Source organism: Nelumbo nucifera, chromosome 3 (assembly GCF_055504915.1).
Source record: "Nelumbo nucifera cultivar China Antique chromosome 3, China Antique-T2T, whole genome shotgun sequence".
NCBI lineage: Eukaryota > Viridiplantae > Streptophyta > Magnoliopsida > Proteales > Nelumbonaceae > Nelumbo > Nelumbo nucifera.
The window spans coordinates 34,005,985-34,024,352 of NC_142651.1; positions in this window are offsets into that span (position 1 = coordinate 34,005,985).

Genomic DNA, 18,368 nt, shown 5'->3' on the forward strand with positions numbered 1-18,368 from the left:
TCTAGCCTATTCTTCTTGCAATTCGAAATTCTCAATCTTACAAGTTTCTAATCTTATGGCAACGCAAATAGAAACATTAAACACCCCCAAGATGACTAGATTTGAGGTATCTTCAAAATACTTACATTCCAATTTGTTGACCAAAGTCAGGGTGTTTGTAAGGGTGCGTCCATATCTCCTTTCTGAAATTGAATCCAAGGGAGGAAATCCCATATCATGTGTCTCCGTTGTCAATCCAGAGAACAGATCTAGCCAAGAAGTCTCTTTTTATCTCAAAGACTATGAGACCAGGTAAGGACGATCTTCAACATTATCTTGCAAGAAAAAAATAATAAAAGAATGCCCATGGTTAGTGGGTGAGTGTTTTTTTTTTTTTTATTGCAGTGGGAACGAATGTTACAAGTTAGATTCGTTCTACAGTCAGGAGAAAGACAATGTGAGTCAAATATTTCAGAAAGAGGTTAGTCCTTTGATTCCAGGGATCTTTGATGGTCGCAATGCTACTATTTTTGCTTATGGAGCTACAAGCAGGGATCTTCTTATTGCAGTCTTAGTGTTACCCAGAATTTTAGTTTATTTGGTTTCCATGCATTGATGTTGTTTTGGTGAATACATAAACTGATAAGCTGTCTGGTCTCATGCCACTCGCAATGTCAAAAGTCTTATCTCTTTGCGAGCGGACAGGATGTTCAATAGAGATTTCCTACTACGAAGTCTATATGGACAGGTGCCATGATCTCTTAGAACCCAAAGTAAAAGAAATTTCGGTGCTGGAAGACAAGGATGGGTAGGTTCAACTCAGGGGGCTCTCTTGGGTTCCTATGACTTTCATGAGGTGGGCAGCGGTAGGCAGAGGGAGGCAGCGCTGGTGGATGGTGGTCATTGAGGTTCGCAGGGCTGGGCTAGGTGGAAGTGGTTTGGAGGAGGAAGAAGATAAACAATGTTTTTGACCTTATTTGAAATATTTTTTAAAAAGTTAACCTATTTTAGAAATTATATTAAATGGATTATTTTTATTGATATTAGGGCCCAAAAGTTGCCCTTATCAGCTATAATCCCATAAAAAATTACCATTCAGTAACAATCATAAAACATCTCGGGGATGTAGTTCAGATGGTAGAATGCTTGCTTAGCATGCAAGAGGTACGGGGGTCGATACCTCATATTTTCATATTTTTAACATTTTTCTCTATTGGATAAATTGCATACTCTTTTAAATTACCGAATTTACCCTTTCTTTTCCAAATAAAAAATTATCATTCAGTAACAATTATAAAACATCTTGGGGATGTAGCTGAGATGGTAGAGCGCTCACTTAGCATGCGAGAGGTACATGGGTTGATACTCTGCATCTCTATCTTTTTAACATTTTCCTCAATTGGATAAATTGCATACTCTCTTTTATATTACCAAAGTTACCATTTTTTTCCAAATAAAAAAAATTATCATTCAATAACAATCATAAAACATCTCGGGGATGTAGCTCAGATGATAAAGTGCTTACTTAGCATGCGAGAGGTACAGGGATTGATGCCCCGCATCTCCATCTTTTTAACATTTTCCTCTATTGGATAAATTGCATACTCTCTTTTATATTACCGAAATTACCCTTTCTTTTCCAAAAAAAAAAATACCATTCAGTAACAATTATAAAACATCTCGGAGATGTAGTTCAAATGATAGAGCGCTCGCTTAGCATGCGAGAGGTACTGTGATTGATGCCCCGCATCTCCATCTTCTTAATATTTTACTCTATTGGATAAATTGAAAACTCTCTTTTGTATTACCAAATTTACCCTTTCTTTTCCAAACAAAAATAATACCATTCAGTAACAGTTATAAAACATCTCAGGATGTAGCTCAAATGATAGAGTGTTCGCTTAGCATGTGAGAGGTAGGGGGATTGATACCCCATATTTCCATTTTTTTAACATTTTTCTCTATTGGATAAATTGCACATTCTCTTTTTATATTACCGAATTTACCCTTTATTTTCCAAAAAATAGGTAAATTATAAGGACACCATCGACCGTTATATAATGGAAAATGTTAAATTACCAAAATACCCCATTAAACTTTCTCTATTTTCTTTTTCTTGCCATTTTCTCTTAAAACCTACCTTACCTAAAAATACCTCAATGGTTGCCGGAAAGAGGAAGAAATCTGATTGGCAGTGAGAAGTCTGACTTTATCACCGGTGACCATTGCCGGAAAAGGAAAAAATCTCCAGGAAGATAAATATGACTTTTCACCAGTTAACTGATGGAAAGAAGTTAATCCTTTAACTTGGGCAGAAAACCAGAAAAACCTACCTTCCAAGTTTTCTAGAAATAACATAGATTATCATTTTAACCAAAGCAAGTCACCGCAAAGAGCCAACCAATTCAAGAAACCTACAACGTAGGCTTGAACCTAGAAAACGAAAAAGAAGAAGATGTGAGATTCTCCGGAGAGATGAAACTCCAAATGCATAGAAAGAAGTAAGGATAAGGAGTTCTCGAATGCTTATCTCTTGAATTGATGGCTAAAGGGTTGGAGCTGAATATGGATTGAATGGCGTGCAAGCCTCCGATTCTTGCAGCCGTATGAAGATCTTCACCTGATGTTGAATCCTTCCGTAATGCTACTCATCTGCAATTTCTTTTCCATCATTCCTAGAGTTGCAGATATAAAAACTAATCAGATAAGATGGTTGTAATCTTTACCCCAAAAAACAAGCTGGTTGTAATCTTAAAGGAAACCATCAAAATGGTAGGTATTCAAACGAATGATTGATACATCTAATGAAAAAATAGAGTGAAGGAATTGATAAATCATAGAACACATGGAGAGTGACGATCATGAAGAAAACCATCATCAAATTAAGTTCTGAGAATAGCTATGGATATCATAGCTGAACCGCGAACTTTCCCTTTGCCAATCTCATTTCTTGCTTCCATTGTGACTTGAACCAAGTTCAAACTAATTGCTTCAATATATCTGATTCATGCAACCAATCCAATGATGCCCTTCCTTGAGAAGCTACAAGAATAACCACGGAAATTTTAGCAACTTTTCTCTTCCCATACCTCATAATTTGAGTTCTCTCTCCATGCTTCCTATACTAGAGTGGAGACCCTTATTAATAGCTCCTCCCTCGGCTGAGTTTGTGGCATTTCCGTGAACATCGTTAATACCAGAGTGGATACATCTATGTGGCCAGAACCACCGTGGTGTGGTGTATGACGTTAGATCTGGAATGGGTGGCAATACTGCTGGAGACACCGGGAACGATGACAATGGAGCTAGAGGGGGTGGTGGAAACACAGTGGAAGCACTGCGGCCAAATATGTTGCATCACATGAGTCTCCTTCTCTTCCCTCCGCTGGGTCGCCCATAGTGATCGTTGTTAGGAAAGGGTAGTTTGGGCATTTAAAAAACTTTAAACAGTCAAATGAGAATCTTTTTTGAAGTCAAGAAGGCTAATAGAGGGGGTCTTTGTCTAACATCCAAAGTAAAGGGGGTCTTTGTCACAAAAAAAAGTGCAGGGGTCTTTGTCACAGACCCCATAGTAAGGGGTCCTTGTAATTTACCCAAAAAAATTTACCCTTTAATAACAATTTGAGAATTGGTAGAAGTGGAATTTTTAGGGACCGTTTCGTTCGTAGTTGGAATCAGAATCGGAATCAAAATCCTTTGGAATCTGAATTATGGGTGATCAAGAAAAACTCAAAAACCAAACCATACCAAAAAATCGAGTGAAACCGAACCAAAAATTCGGTTAATTGAATTAGTCAGTTCGGTTTCAATTCAGTATTTAAAAAAAAACCGAAGGTACCGGTATACATATATTTCTATTATATATATATATATTTATGTGTACTATATATTTTTATATATATTATATATTATAAATTAATAAATATGCATTATATATAATAAATAAATTTATAATATATAATATATTATTTATTATTTAAAATATAATATTTTATATATATTTATAGATTTTTTATAATATATATTATAAAAACAAAAAGCCGATGAACTGAACCGATCAACCGGTTAACCAATCAACTTCAGTTCAGTTTTGGTTACCGATTTTCCATAAACCGTTAGTACCAGTTCGGTCTCAAAAATAAGCTAACCGAAATGTGAACACCCCTAATCGTCTATTCCCATAGTCTGTTTGGTTCATATAGGAATGGGAATGGAAATTGGAATAAATAGGAATGAGATTTCATTTCCAAAGGAGGGGCAGGGAATGACCATTCCCTCAAATGGGGGAATGTCATTCTAACAGGAATGGGAATGGGATTCCAATTGCACCCAGCCAAATAGTTAGAATTGGAATAGCCCATTCTGATTCTGATTCTAAACCCCTATTCCAACGAACCACATGGAGCCTTATTTTTCTATCTCATATCCGATTAGTTCAGATTGCTAGGCTTCCCTTTTCAAATTTCAGATATATCCAATCCGAAATTAATATGAGTTGGTTCAATCATTAACTCAATTTTGATTGAATCATTAAAAGGTTAAGGGGTTGTTTGATAACAGTTGAAGTTGCTTAACTGCTTTGTCTTCTAAGTGGATAAAATGAATATTAAATAAAATATTTAAAGATTAGAAGCCTACCCAACTTCAGCTTCTTCAGCCAATAAGGCTCCTACAACCTCCTTAAAAACTTATTCACTAAAAGACAAATCTATAAGTTTTTAGTTTAGCCACTTTAGTTGTTATCAAATGGCCCCTAAGCCAAGCAACACCAAGAGGGTGACAAAAGAAAGAGTGAGCCATGAAGTTTAGAAATCTCTAGTCAAGCGTAATCTAAATATGTAATGAGCTTTTGGGATCTTGCCTTTAAAGACCTAGGTTGTTTGGTAAGTATCCTAGTCTACCTAGTGTTTAGAAAATCAGATCTGATTGGTCAGTTGGATTGGTTGAACTGTGACCTACCCTTGGCCAGTTCGGTCATACCCCCAAAACCATAGTGGAAAAAAATGATCAAAACTAGTGACCTGGACAGTCAAACCGGAAAATTGGTGACCTAGTCCCAATTTTAGAAAACTGATCCATTTTTTGACATTTTTTTTTGCATATAAATGTGAATGTCTAAATGCTATAACTTTGTGCTTGTATGTCCAATTGGGGTGATCTTTTTTTTTTATTTGGGGTAACTTTTTGAGATCTACATATTTATAAGGTGACAAAGGCACTTTTCCCCATTGTTTTTTGCTAAAAATGTTTTTTTTTGCTTTAAATATTAATTTTTAATATAAAAATTGAAACTAAAATAATATATATATATATGTTATAGAAGGATATAATTTTATATTTTTAAAATATGCATGTAATTAATATTATTATTATATATAATTATATATCATATAATCGTGCATATTATATAATATAATATAGTATATATTGATTACATTACATTATAATATAAAACAAAATAAAAAAAAATTATGTTGTAATAGAATATAATTATATATTTTAAATATACTATAACCTAATATATAACTTATAATATATTACATATAAATTATACATACACACACTACGTGTGTGTGTGTGTGTGCATTACCACGGTTTGAGCTCCAATCAGACCCCGATTAAACTTTTGACCTGTGAACCTCTCCCTCTTCTGGGTTGATGCCCGATCTGGTTCTCTAAACATTGAGTCTACCATGATCTATAAATCAGATAAATGAAAGATTTTACATGTAGAAAGACAAATAATTGCATTTGAAGTTTCCATTTAGCCATTTTAGGCTTCCATGAGCTTTTTAGGGCATAAATCTCTTTGGCTTCCTATCTTTCATTGCCAAACAGAGAAAGACCAAAATTTGATCTTCCAAGCTTTGAAAAAGTCCAAAATGCCACACAAAAAGACTTGCAAAACACCCTCCTAATTGACTGATTTCCCCATGTTTTTTTTCACGGATTCATGTAGGACCCACAGAAAAGATACTTTCCTTGAGCTCCCAGTGGGTAATTAGCTTTTCCACGTAGGGAAAAGTTGCCATCTCATGATGGGACAATATTATCCCTTTTTATTCTCTCTTTCTAAGGGTAAAATGGTCATTATCTGACTTACTGGGAAATAAAAGAATATAGGTAAATGCACTTATCTAGATAAGTATTTCCCAAAAAACACTTACTTGGATAAATGGCCAAAAGGAAAATGAACAAGACCTTGTTCAAATGAATTTACATACTTGTTTGTTGGCTAAAAGCTATAGGTTGCCTTTTAATTCTTCTTCTTCTCAATGTTCAAATGAATTTACATAGTTTCTCACCAAGGTTATTATTATTGCATTTTATTTGTGAATGAGTAGTCGATTTTCTTAGATTTCTCCAAAGAAATCTAATATTATATATGGATGCATCTCTTTGATTTAAAACTCATGCTGAAACCTTCTTCTCTAGTAAGATTAATTAAGGCCTTCTTCCAATCTGACTAGTGAGGCCAATATAAGTCTTTGGGCCGGCTATCTTGATAAGTTAAGAATCTCCCATCTTCTAACATGGATGCCCCCATGACATGCTCAAAACGAATACTCAAGCATAAACAATGATAAGCCATTAAAGCCGCTTTGCCTCTCCTAAAGCAAAGCTCATGTTAATCCTTTCTTATCACAAAGGTTATAGATGTTTGATGATATATTATTCCCTTTTGAGGGCTAAGTTCACAACCAACTTCTATGTCACAATAACCTGTTTTTCAGTTTTTTCTTCTAGCTTACCTACTAGTTATCTTCACTAGGTCACTTGTGACTCGGGTAGTAATTCATCTGGTCCATCCATCTCTCCTCCTCTTATAGAGCAATCCTTGGCTTTTAGGTGCATTTGGCATTCTTCATTTTAATGATTTATCTCTTTTTTTTTCTGATGTTAAAATGCCCTTATGAATATTGAATTTTTAACTGCAAAACGGAGATAAGTCCTTAAAATAAGGAATACCAAATGCAGCCTTAACATGCATGAAAAATATGCCATAAGCATTGTTTCATCTAATCCTATAGATGCTAAGCCTTCTCATCAACATCCTATGATAACCCACTCTCATGATGGTGCATAAGAAAGGTGCATGCTCTAATGGTTGAGGCACAGTATCCCCTCCCTGAAACATGTTTGGCTGAATGTAAGCATTCCATTAGAGACGGTGCGATGTCTGATGAGTTTGATACACTCATGCAAAACGGCACCCAGTCATTGGTTTCCTTTCGTCCATTGAAACTAGTTTGTGTAGCTTCTCCGAAGCCGCTTGGTCAACACAGCTCAATCAACGCAAAAGCCCTCCCAAACGAGCTCTGATGCTGCTGTGGATTTGCTTGCCAATGTGGGTCATGAAGTTAATTCGGACCCATGCCTTTAAGAGTGAACCCAGATTTCCTATTCACTTTTTCTACCCACACTCTATCCGCCGTGAATTGCAGCTACACATCTCACAATTTAAGATGGTGATATGTGACTGCAACTCATGGTAGATAGAGTGTGGATAAAGAATAGTGGGCAGGAAATCCGGTTTGTTTAATAGTAAATCGAGCCCATTGAAATTTTGGACAAAGCCCAACCTAAGCCCGCCCAAGGTACATCTATCATGGACTTAAGTGGACCTGGGCTCATGGGTTTAGACGCTAGGATCTCGAGTTGGAATGTCAGATTCATTATCTTCGATCACTACTGCTCTTAAGTTGCCGGATGCTGAATGGAAAGTTCATCTACTACACTGCTACCGAGAAGCCAGATATCTTTGCTGAAACCCTTGCAAATTTAGCATGTAACCAATCGTATAATCTATGTTCTTTTTTGTAAGATCTCCATGGATTATGTGGCAGCACACCTCATCACTGATATCTCAGGTGCTTCTGAGTAGGGATGGCAATTTTTTCCATCCCCACGGGTACCTGAGCTCCCCGACCCGGCGGGGCCTGGTTTGGAGAGTGCTTTGGTGGGGTCGGGGTCGGGGATGGGGCTAACATTGAATCCCCGATCGGGGACGGGGACAGGGGTGGGGAATGCAATCTCCTCCCCGCCCTGGCTCCGATTAATATAATATGTATAATATTTATTTATATTATATATTATTTGATTAACAAATAACAATTTCAACTAACAATTAATTAAACATTACACAAATTACAAAAACTCAAAAAAGAGAAAAAGTAAAAGACTAAAAAGACAAAAACTTAAAACTCTCGAGAGACTCTTCTATTACCACTCGACAGGCAAAAAAGAAAGAACAGATGCGGCGGCTGAAAGCCTGAAACTCAAAACTCTAGTATGGTAGTGCCCTACTCTTCAGCTCTTCTTCTTCTTCTTCCGTTGAGAGACTCTTCTACTACCATTCGACAGACAAAGAAGAAAGAACAGATGTGGCGACTGAAAGCGTGAAACTCAAAACCCCAGTATGGTAATGCCCTATTCTTCTTCTTTCATTGATCTGTTCTTCCTTCTTCCTCTCTCTCTCTCTCTCTCTCTCTCACAGGTGAGGTAATGCCGCAACTCAAAGCCCGTAATGGTCCTCTCTCTCTCAATGCTTTTGATTTCTGATTTTAAAAATCTCAAACAGATTACAGATCTGAATCTACTTCAGTACAGATCTGAATCTACTCGCAAGTCACAAGTCTGGAGTCTCTCTCTCAAGTCGGGGATTCGGGTCTCCGACGGGGATGAATTCCTTGTCGGGGTCGGGGATGGAGGGGAATTTCTTTTCCCGACGGGGATCGAGGACGGGGACGGGGGATGATTTGGGGGTCAGGGTCGGGGATGGGGAATGTAATCCCCTCCCTGTTGCCATTCCTACTTCTAAGTTGGAGGTTTTGTCGGAGTTATTCATCTCTAATAGAGGCCCAACCAAGAAGCTAAGGTTGTGTTTGGAAGTATACTGATGAATTTTACACTGAACCAGAAAGTGACTGTTGCTTTTTTGAAAATAGTGATGGGTGGAAGAGTATAAAGTTTTACACCAATAAAGTCGATGTAGTCTTTACATCGATTATCGATGTCAAACTTTAGAGTTGATAGGTTTTACATCAATTATCGACATAAAGCTGCACTCCATCCAAATGCATGTAAAACTGAACTGGAATATAGTTTTATGTCAATAATAATTACACCTTCTTTCCAAATGCATACAAAAATGAACCAATGTAAAATTCACATCGATTCTTGATTTACATCGCATCCAAATGCAACCTAAAGAGGCTGGACATATTAATATTAGAAAAACAAAAATAGCAAGCAACAAAGAGAAAAGTGAATTGTACAATCTTACAATGAGGGTCTTTTCCAAATTAGTGTCTAATTTAGGGTATGGGGCTGATGGGTGTCTAATAAATGGACCAAACAAGGTTAAAATTAAATATGGATATACTCCGATACGCCAGAAAAAGAATGTATCAATACTTTGAACCTTACGCTTTACATTTTTTGAGGTTTTTTTCTTTCAAAATTTGAGAGGAAGCCATTTTTATGTTATTTAATTATTAAAAGAAAGATTTTCTTAAAATGCCTTAAAATAGATGTTTTGATCAATAAAAAATAAGATATAATACGCCCAATACAACATATTTTGAACCTTGGCCCAAATCTGATTGCATGTGAATTTGTGGAGATTTCTATTTGACCTGTGTGATTTATAAATAACCCACCCCATGACTGAGTTTAACCCAACCTGGAGGAGGGGTACACCAGCTAATTCTTCTCTATTCCCTCTGATTGTTAGATAATCCAATAGGGTTAGTCATACACATACTGAGTTTATACGTATTCACATGAGCTATGGTAGCTTAAATAAAACTTAATGACTTGTTTGGAATATAATCTCACTATTTTAATATCTTATTTTCTGTTGTTGTAAGTAAAGGTGGTATAAATAAATAAGTTTAATCTTGTTTTAGTAAAGCTTATTCGAAAAATATTATTTATACTCTAACTACCAAATAACATCTAATATCTTATTGAATATTAATATATGACAACTGTTTGAATATTTAATTAACAGAAAGAGATGGGGCGAGAGAGAGAGTTGTTTGATTCTAATGTAGAGAGAGAGAGAGAACGCAGTTTCTTTGTATAAAAATAATTTTGTGCACCATCACTCTGTGGAAGCAGTAATTAAGATAATGCTGCTATAGAACACAGACGTAGGTTGACCAAGGCATAATAAATCCAACGAGATGAACTGGCACTGTTGACCTTAGTCAGGCTGGTGATTCTAGGAGCTTGTGCACCGTCACTCCCAGTGGTCAGGCCAACCATTCAGTTCTGGTTTGGCCTGAACCCGGTTTGGAGACCAATTTGGTGGTTTTTTGAATTATGAAATAAGAGCTATTCTTTGGATATATTACAAATTACTACCTTCTATTTTGAGGATAGTGACACTTAGCCCCTAAGCTTTCAGCTGCCAAGACCCGGAATTTTCAGATTCCAGTACTTTGCACCCTCTCTATATATTAATTGGATTGACCAAAAAGTTATTTACTAAAATGCACTTTTGAGATTTGTATGGGTGAACAGGTGCACAAGCACATAACTGTTAAAACCACTACCCCCAAGGTGGTAATCATTAATTTATACCATTTGTTAATGCTCAGTTGTAAGGGTTGATGTAGGGGTGGATTTGAGGTGAGTTGAGCTGAATATCTATTTATTGGAACTCAGCTCGCTAATAAACTATGTGGTTTGAGTTCGATTCGAGTCAAAGACTTTAGCTCAATTTCGATTTGAGTTAAAAGTTCGTAAGTTCGAGTTCAGCTTGACTTAAACTCGATTATGAAAAATGTTTTATAAATATAAAAAATTATTTTTTTATTTGACATAAAAAATTAAGAATTATAAAAAGTAGTTATTATTATATAAAAAATAAAATATTATATATAACATTTTTATTTTTATTTATATATTATTTTTTATGTAGAATATTTTTATATTTATTATTTATGTATATATATACATAAAAACTCGATTAGGCTCACAAGCCGAGCTTTATTGGGCTTGATCTCAACTCAATTAGCAAACAAGCCTATATATTGGGCTTGAAACTCGGTTTAGACTGAGTAAAATCAATCTTTTCACGAGTCAATCTTGAATAGCTCGTGAAAACCTCAACTCGTGGTCATCCCTAAGCTAAAGCTTTGATTGAGCTGTTTTCATCAAGCTGCCTTGCTTTGGAGAAGCCACTAAAAGAAACATAAAGAAAAAAGCCTTTCTTTTGGATGAAAGACAAAATATATATAGTTTTTTTTTTTTTAGGTTTTTACTCAAACGTCACTTATGGCTTGTTTGGTTCACAATCAAAATCGGAATCAGAATCAAAATCTCTCAAAATTGGAATTGGAATGGTCTATTCCTATAATCTATTTGGTTCTAAAAAAGAATCAGAGTGGGAATCGGAATTAGCATAATTGGGATTTCATTCCCAAGCGAGGGGGGAGGGAATGGCCTTCTCTCAAATAGGGGTAGGGCTGTTCATAAGAAGGCCCAACCCGACCAACCCGAACCGACCCAACCCAAGTCGGCTGGGTTTTCATCAGCACCGATCAGTTTCGGGTTGTACAAATTCGTAAATTGATGGTTTGGGTCGGTTTCGGTTTTCTTGTGTGAAAACCGAAATCGACCTGAACTGAACCGACTTAGTTCCTACTTAACTAAAAACTGAAATATCTGAAAATATATATTCCAATATCTATATCTAAAAAATATATATTATGAAATATGTCAGATATATATTTTCCAGAAAATATATATTCCAATATATTTATATGTATATTTTTGTTTATATATATATATATATATATATATATATATATATTTCTAAAATACATATTTCAGTTTTAAATATATTTCCAAAAAACTAGGTAGCCATGGGGGGCATGGATGAACTTAGAGTCGAAACCGACCGAAACCGACCCAACCTGACTCAAACCGACTAGGTTGGTTTTGCTTAACACTGGGTCGGTTTTGGTTTCCATCTCAGGTAACTCGACCAAGTCAAGTCAGTTGGAAAAACCTCAGTAAACCGACCCAACCCGACCCATGAACAACCCTAAATAGGGGAATATCATTTCACCAGGAATGGAAATGAGGTTCTAATTGTAATTGGAATGACCCATTTCCAATTCTAATTGGAAATGGGGTTACAATTGTAATTGGAATGACCCATTCTTATTCCGGTTGTAGTGTTGATGGGTTAATCATAGTTCCTGATGTGTTGTCTCAATTATTATTGGTTTGGAATTGGTTCTACCCAATCCCTAACTGACTCAAACCAGAACTGACCATATATATAATTAAATGTATAATATTTTAGCAAGTTTATTGTAATAAGGTCAGACCTGATTGTCCAGATAAGTTAACGGTTCCATTCTACCCTATAGGGTCTGATTCGATTCCGGGTTTTTAATATTTTTTACCGGGTCGGTTTTAATTATACCCAGACCCAACCCATTGACAGCCATACTGTTGGAGAATAGGTATTAAAATGAATTATACCATAAATGAGTGACTTGTTTTGAATTAATATTTGAAAACAATAAACACCAACAACCCCTCTTAAACTGAAATTTTTTGAAGTGATATATATTAGCTGTATTAAAGATTTAAAATGCATTAATAGAGCGAGAGTTGAAGATTAATACAACCCAAGAGTTTTTAACCACCAGGGAAACAAAAAAACGAAGGGATAGAACCCAACCATTCCCCTCTACGGAGGTAGGAACGGAAGCTAAACGATGAACACAAGAGGGCGCAGCCACCCATTCACATTGGGCAAAACTCATCCATCGAAACTTCAACATTTTTAGAAATCTGAAAGATCACAATTTTATAACTTGATCTGTTTAGTTGCAATGTGAACACAAATATGTACTATGCATAAATACTCTTTTTTATGTTTAAAAATATAAAATGGGTTTACAGTATAACTCGTTTTTTACATTCTTCCTGTTTGTTTGAAATCAGTGTAAAGTGTGGACCCATCATTAAACTCTTTAAACTTGTGGTTAAAGGCACAAAATATCAGAAGAGTATAAAAATATATGCAAAAAAATGGGTACAATAATGCCCTCTCTTCAATATACAAAAATGTCAAAAAACACATTTTTGACATCTGAATCATTGCATTTGTATGTCAAACAAACGTTCAAAAATCCAAACCAGCTACATAAATATCCCAATTCAAGGTTTGCATCGCAAACAAACGCAGCCTATAACTTATCCAAATGCAACCTTAATCAGCACTATTCGTCACATGACCTGCATCTAAAGGTGTTAATGAACCGGTTTTGAATTGAACCCCATCCTGTCCAAAATCAATTTGAACGGATTGCACAAACCAACAAGACGTATTGAATTGTACAAAATCCAATCGAATTGATACCCCTACTGCATGATTCAGATCTAGTAAGACAAAGTTGAAGTATACCAAGTGGTCGGTGGTCAACCAATTTAATCAGCTAAATCTTCTAATGAGCAGCCGAAACAATGGACGGGTATAAGATGGAGAGAAACTCGTGAAGTAATAAAGGGTGGGCAGGTCTTGCTGACTTCTAAAGTAACAAGTAACAACAGAATCATCATAGTACAGTCAAATCTATTATTTTTATTTGTTAAATGTTGCGCATCAAATGGGCAATGAAACCGATGGTTCCTTTCTTAATGATCAAAGGCACTTTATAAAGAGGAAAGGAGGACAATAATTTGGATTTGTTCCCATACGATAGTCATGAGACCAACTTTGTGGATATTTGTAACCATACATTAAGAATATTATTTATTGTTATTCATGGGGAGTTCTTAATGCAGATCTATAATATATTGTGGGATTAGTTTAGGGAGAATACACTATTCCAGGGGGGTTCCTGTTCGTGTAGGGAGGACAAAGGTCCTCTCACCTCAATGTTCATATAAACTTCCTTCTTTCATTTCCCATACAAATTGTTATTTATTTTAAATTAAATCATTAAAAATATAACATGTTAAAATAAAAACCTATTGGGTCTTAAATTTCTCTAATAAATTTCATTGGTTCCCATACACACATGGTTAATATTATTTTTGAGCAAACATTACTTGTGATGTAATTTTAATCGGGGATGGGTCAATTCTTTCTCATCGCGACCTCGGCTTTTGTAAGTCGCAACGGTCCTCTCTCTCTCTCTCTCTCTGACTCTCATTCTCAGTCTCTCAGAGACTCATACTCTATCTCCAGTTCATCTGGGATTTGGGTCTCCAACAGGGATGAATTTCCCATTGGGGTTGGGGATGGAGGGGGGATTCTTTTTCCTACCAGGAATTGAGGACAGGGATGGGAGGTGATTTAGGGGTCAGGTCAGGGATGAAAAATGTAATCCCTGCCCCAAACCCGCCCCATTGCCATTCCTACAGTGTATAGTGAAAAAGAGAAAATATCATGTCAAATCGATACTTGATTAACACACTGGTGTAATTCAAAAAACACTGGAGAGTCATTGTGTTGTTCTGCGATGCTGGTCACAGGTAATGTTTTCTAATGCTTTTAACAACTCCCCTATTCAATTAAATCCTTCATTTCCTCTTAAATCCCTCCAACCCCTATTGACTCTTCCTAATAAAATAGGGGTATAAATTAGATAGATTGGGTCATATTAAGGACGTCCAATCCAAGACCAACCTAAATCATGAACCTTGACCAGCACCTAAGCAAATCCTTGGACCGATAGTATTGAGACACCCAGTCCGGCTATAAACTGCTTGCATTAATTTACCGAATTAAGCACACTTTCCATGAGCTTGACATACTCTGCAAACTCCCTTCAACAGATCCATGGCAAAAGTGATTAGTAAAACGATGGATTAGGTCATCTCGAAGTTCTTCTTTTCATTCTCTAATAAAATAGATTTTCTCTCTTTTTGTTTAAGCGTAAAATTGATATGTACAAGCATTCAAGGATCAAGATATTGGTTGTATCCCTATCTGTACACCTAGATATGAATGAATATAATATAAACATGTATTTAAACTTTTACAACTTTGGGATCGATGATATAATACATCCATCTAATTCTTATAAAATAAAAATACATAAAATATCGGCCACATCAATACGCAACTTTAGACTGCATTTGAAAGCAATGTAAAATGTCATCGATGTAAAATTTTACTTCAGTTTAGATTTGTAGGCGTTTGAACGGAATAGAATTTTATGTCTTAAATCAATGTAAAATCTCATCTAAAATAAAGTTTTACATCAATTGTCAATGTAAATACTACATCGAAGTTCAACGCATTTTGAAATAAAATCGATGTAAAAACTCCACTCTTTTCTCCACACTTTTTGAAACTCAATGGTAATTTTTTTTACTGTTTGGTGTAAAACCTCATTGATGAACTTTTACATCGATAATGTTTTACATCACTTCTAAATACAGCCTTAATATCAAACATATCAATATTTCGATCCTTCCAAACATAGGCTCATTTGGTTTACAGGCAGAATATGCTAAACATTGGACCCCTAATATTTTATTCTTTGTATCCATGACCCATCTGAAACCTGGTTATTGACTTTCAATATCATCCCTTCTTCATCACAAAAACCACTTTATTGCCTTTAATGTTTAAACGCTCTACTTGTCTGAATTCCTTTAATGAGAGGTCCAAGTTCTGAATCAGAGCTATCCCTTCTTTAAATTCAACAAACTACTAGATTGCCGAGTACTTTCTAGGTGTGTTAGACCTGAGTCCACAGGATACATAGTGGCGGTCGTGGTCCAGGGCTCAGGGCCCATTACCTTTATATTTTTTCCATCACTTTAACAAAGTTAGTAGTAGAGCTTTTCCACCCCTGGCCTAATGTACTTGGAGACACCTGTATGATGTTACTTGTTTCACCCTAAGATTTATGCCACGTAATACACTTGATGTTAAGTGCCAAATGATGGGACCCACATCATCCATTACCTTCAGACCTCAAAATTTAAGGCCCTGTTGGACTTTTGGAAAGTTACTTGGGTAACATTTTTTTTTTCAATTTTATAGTTAAATTAGAAAATGACCGTTTTAATCAAAAAAATTCATTATTAAAAGGGATAATTTTGTTCTTTCTAAGTGTTTACAATTTTTCTCTTATGTGAGAAAGTTACTTATCCATCCGGAAGTAGGTATTACTTACCCAAATAAATTTTCCTTGGACCTCACATAAATTTGAAAAAAGAATATGTGTATCTTAGGAGGTATTCTGTAATGTAAATGAGAAATTGGGCGGTGTGTTTTCATCCGGATGTATGGATTGAACCACACCACACCTCCATAGGCCTTTTGCAATGTGTGGTGTATTTCAATCCACACCCAGTGTTATGATTCCATGCATCTCAATTACAACATTTGAGATGATTTATGTCGTTAAGCATTAAAAACAATAATTTATTTTTTAGTAGTATACATAATAGAGAAATATTGGTAAACTGTAAACGATATTAATAATTAATAAAAATAATATTAATAATAATTAAAAATGAGTAATAATATTAATGATAATTGATAATACTTGTTTGGGTGGTTGCCAAGCTGGCCAAGGGCGCCATGTGGTAGATTTCGTGGCCGCCCTCTTCGGACCATGTCAGCATTGTCACTTAGAATCGCATGATGGAAGAGTGTGACCAAGGAGTGTCCTACACAGACAAGGCAGTGGACTCCGCCGGGGAAAAAGGAACCCCCCGAAGACCTTGGCGGATGACCTCATCCTGATAACCCCAGAAACCCAACTCGACTAGAACACGAATGTTTAGCTATAAATAGGCATTCCACACTCGAGGTAAAGGACTTTTGGCGTCGGAGTGCCTACCCAAGGAATAATTCCTCAGGCCTTTGACTCTTCCTGGTTGCAGATCTTGGTATGCAACTTCGTCCTTCCACCTCAGCCTCGTGTAGTTGGCAAGACTATCTGGCTTCGTCCTCGGTTCGAAACACCTCGGATCAACATCAATACTAACAATACTATTAATAACATTTAATAATAATTAAAAATATTAAATAACAAATAATAATAATAAAAATAATTAAAAACATTATTAATATTAATAAGAATAATATTTGAAACTTATTAATTAATAAAATAATATTAATAATAAAAATATTATTAATTATTGATAACATTAATTGATAAAAAATAATTATTTATATTAATAAAAATAATATTCAAAAGAAAAAAAAAACTCTAATTCCAAGGTCATTGTCTCCCCCCCCCCCCCCCCCAATTCCCTGTTCTCACCTTCGACCGTTGTTAAACCATTTGAATTCAAATCAAGGCCTGGATGTGATGGCCCAACACCATTCAACCCTAATGGAGGGCCATGCATGCTCATAATGAATGATGGTTGGGAGTAAGAGGGGTCGGGGCTGGAGAGCCCACTATCTATGGCACCACAGGGGCTCCCCTTGAATCAACCATGTATGGAACAGAGCCAGATCCATACATAACTGGTGAAGGAGATACAGAAGGCCCCAGGTGAGGCCATTGTAACTAAACACTGGATGTGTGGGCAGGGGTGATCATTTTAGCCCAACCAGAAAATTCCAAGCTTGGGCCTGGGTTTTGTGTTCAGGCTCGACCGAGCCCAGGCCCACATCGGGCCCACAAATTTCAGGGCTGGGCTTGGGCTTAATACTTCAAGCCTAGCCAGCATATATTTAAACTTACATATTTTGTGTATAATGTATACATATGTATACATGTTATTTTACATTGTATTATATATTTTATATATAAATATTATAACATGACATGTATAATTTATATTATATGTAATATTTTATATTATATAATGTCTAAAATAAGTTTATATGCATATTATGTCATTTAATATATAGATATGTAATGTTTTATATATGAGTAACATTGGCCCGGGCCCATATAGACCTGGGCTAGGGCTTATGTTTTAGGCCCAGAACCCCAGGTCGAGCCGAGCCCAGGCCTAGGCTATAGCCCTTATCATAAGTGCAAAGCCCAGCCTGGGCCATGATCACCCTTATGTGGGTGTATATGTCATCACTGGATATGCTACAATGCCACTACCTAAACTTGCTGAATATGAATTGGTTCCCATCACATATTCAGCAACCTGCCCATTTGGCAAGAACGACCAAGCTGGAGATAAAAACTCCTTTTTTGACCTCCACTTTTGTACCCATGATAGAGATGACAGGACCATTCATGCCTTGGGGGAAGTTGATTTCATCTCAGCACATCGATCATGAGAATCATCAAAGACAGAAAAGTTGTCATTCAAGTCTATATTCCTCATTGAAGGCTGTCTTGGTGATGATGAAGCCGAGGAAGGAGATGAGCTTTGATTGCCATTACGATGATGATAAGGGGATTTTTCATCCATCCTCCAAT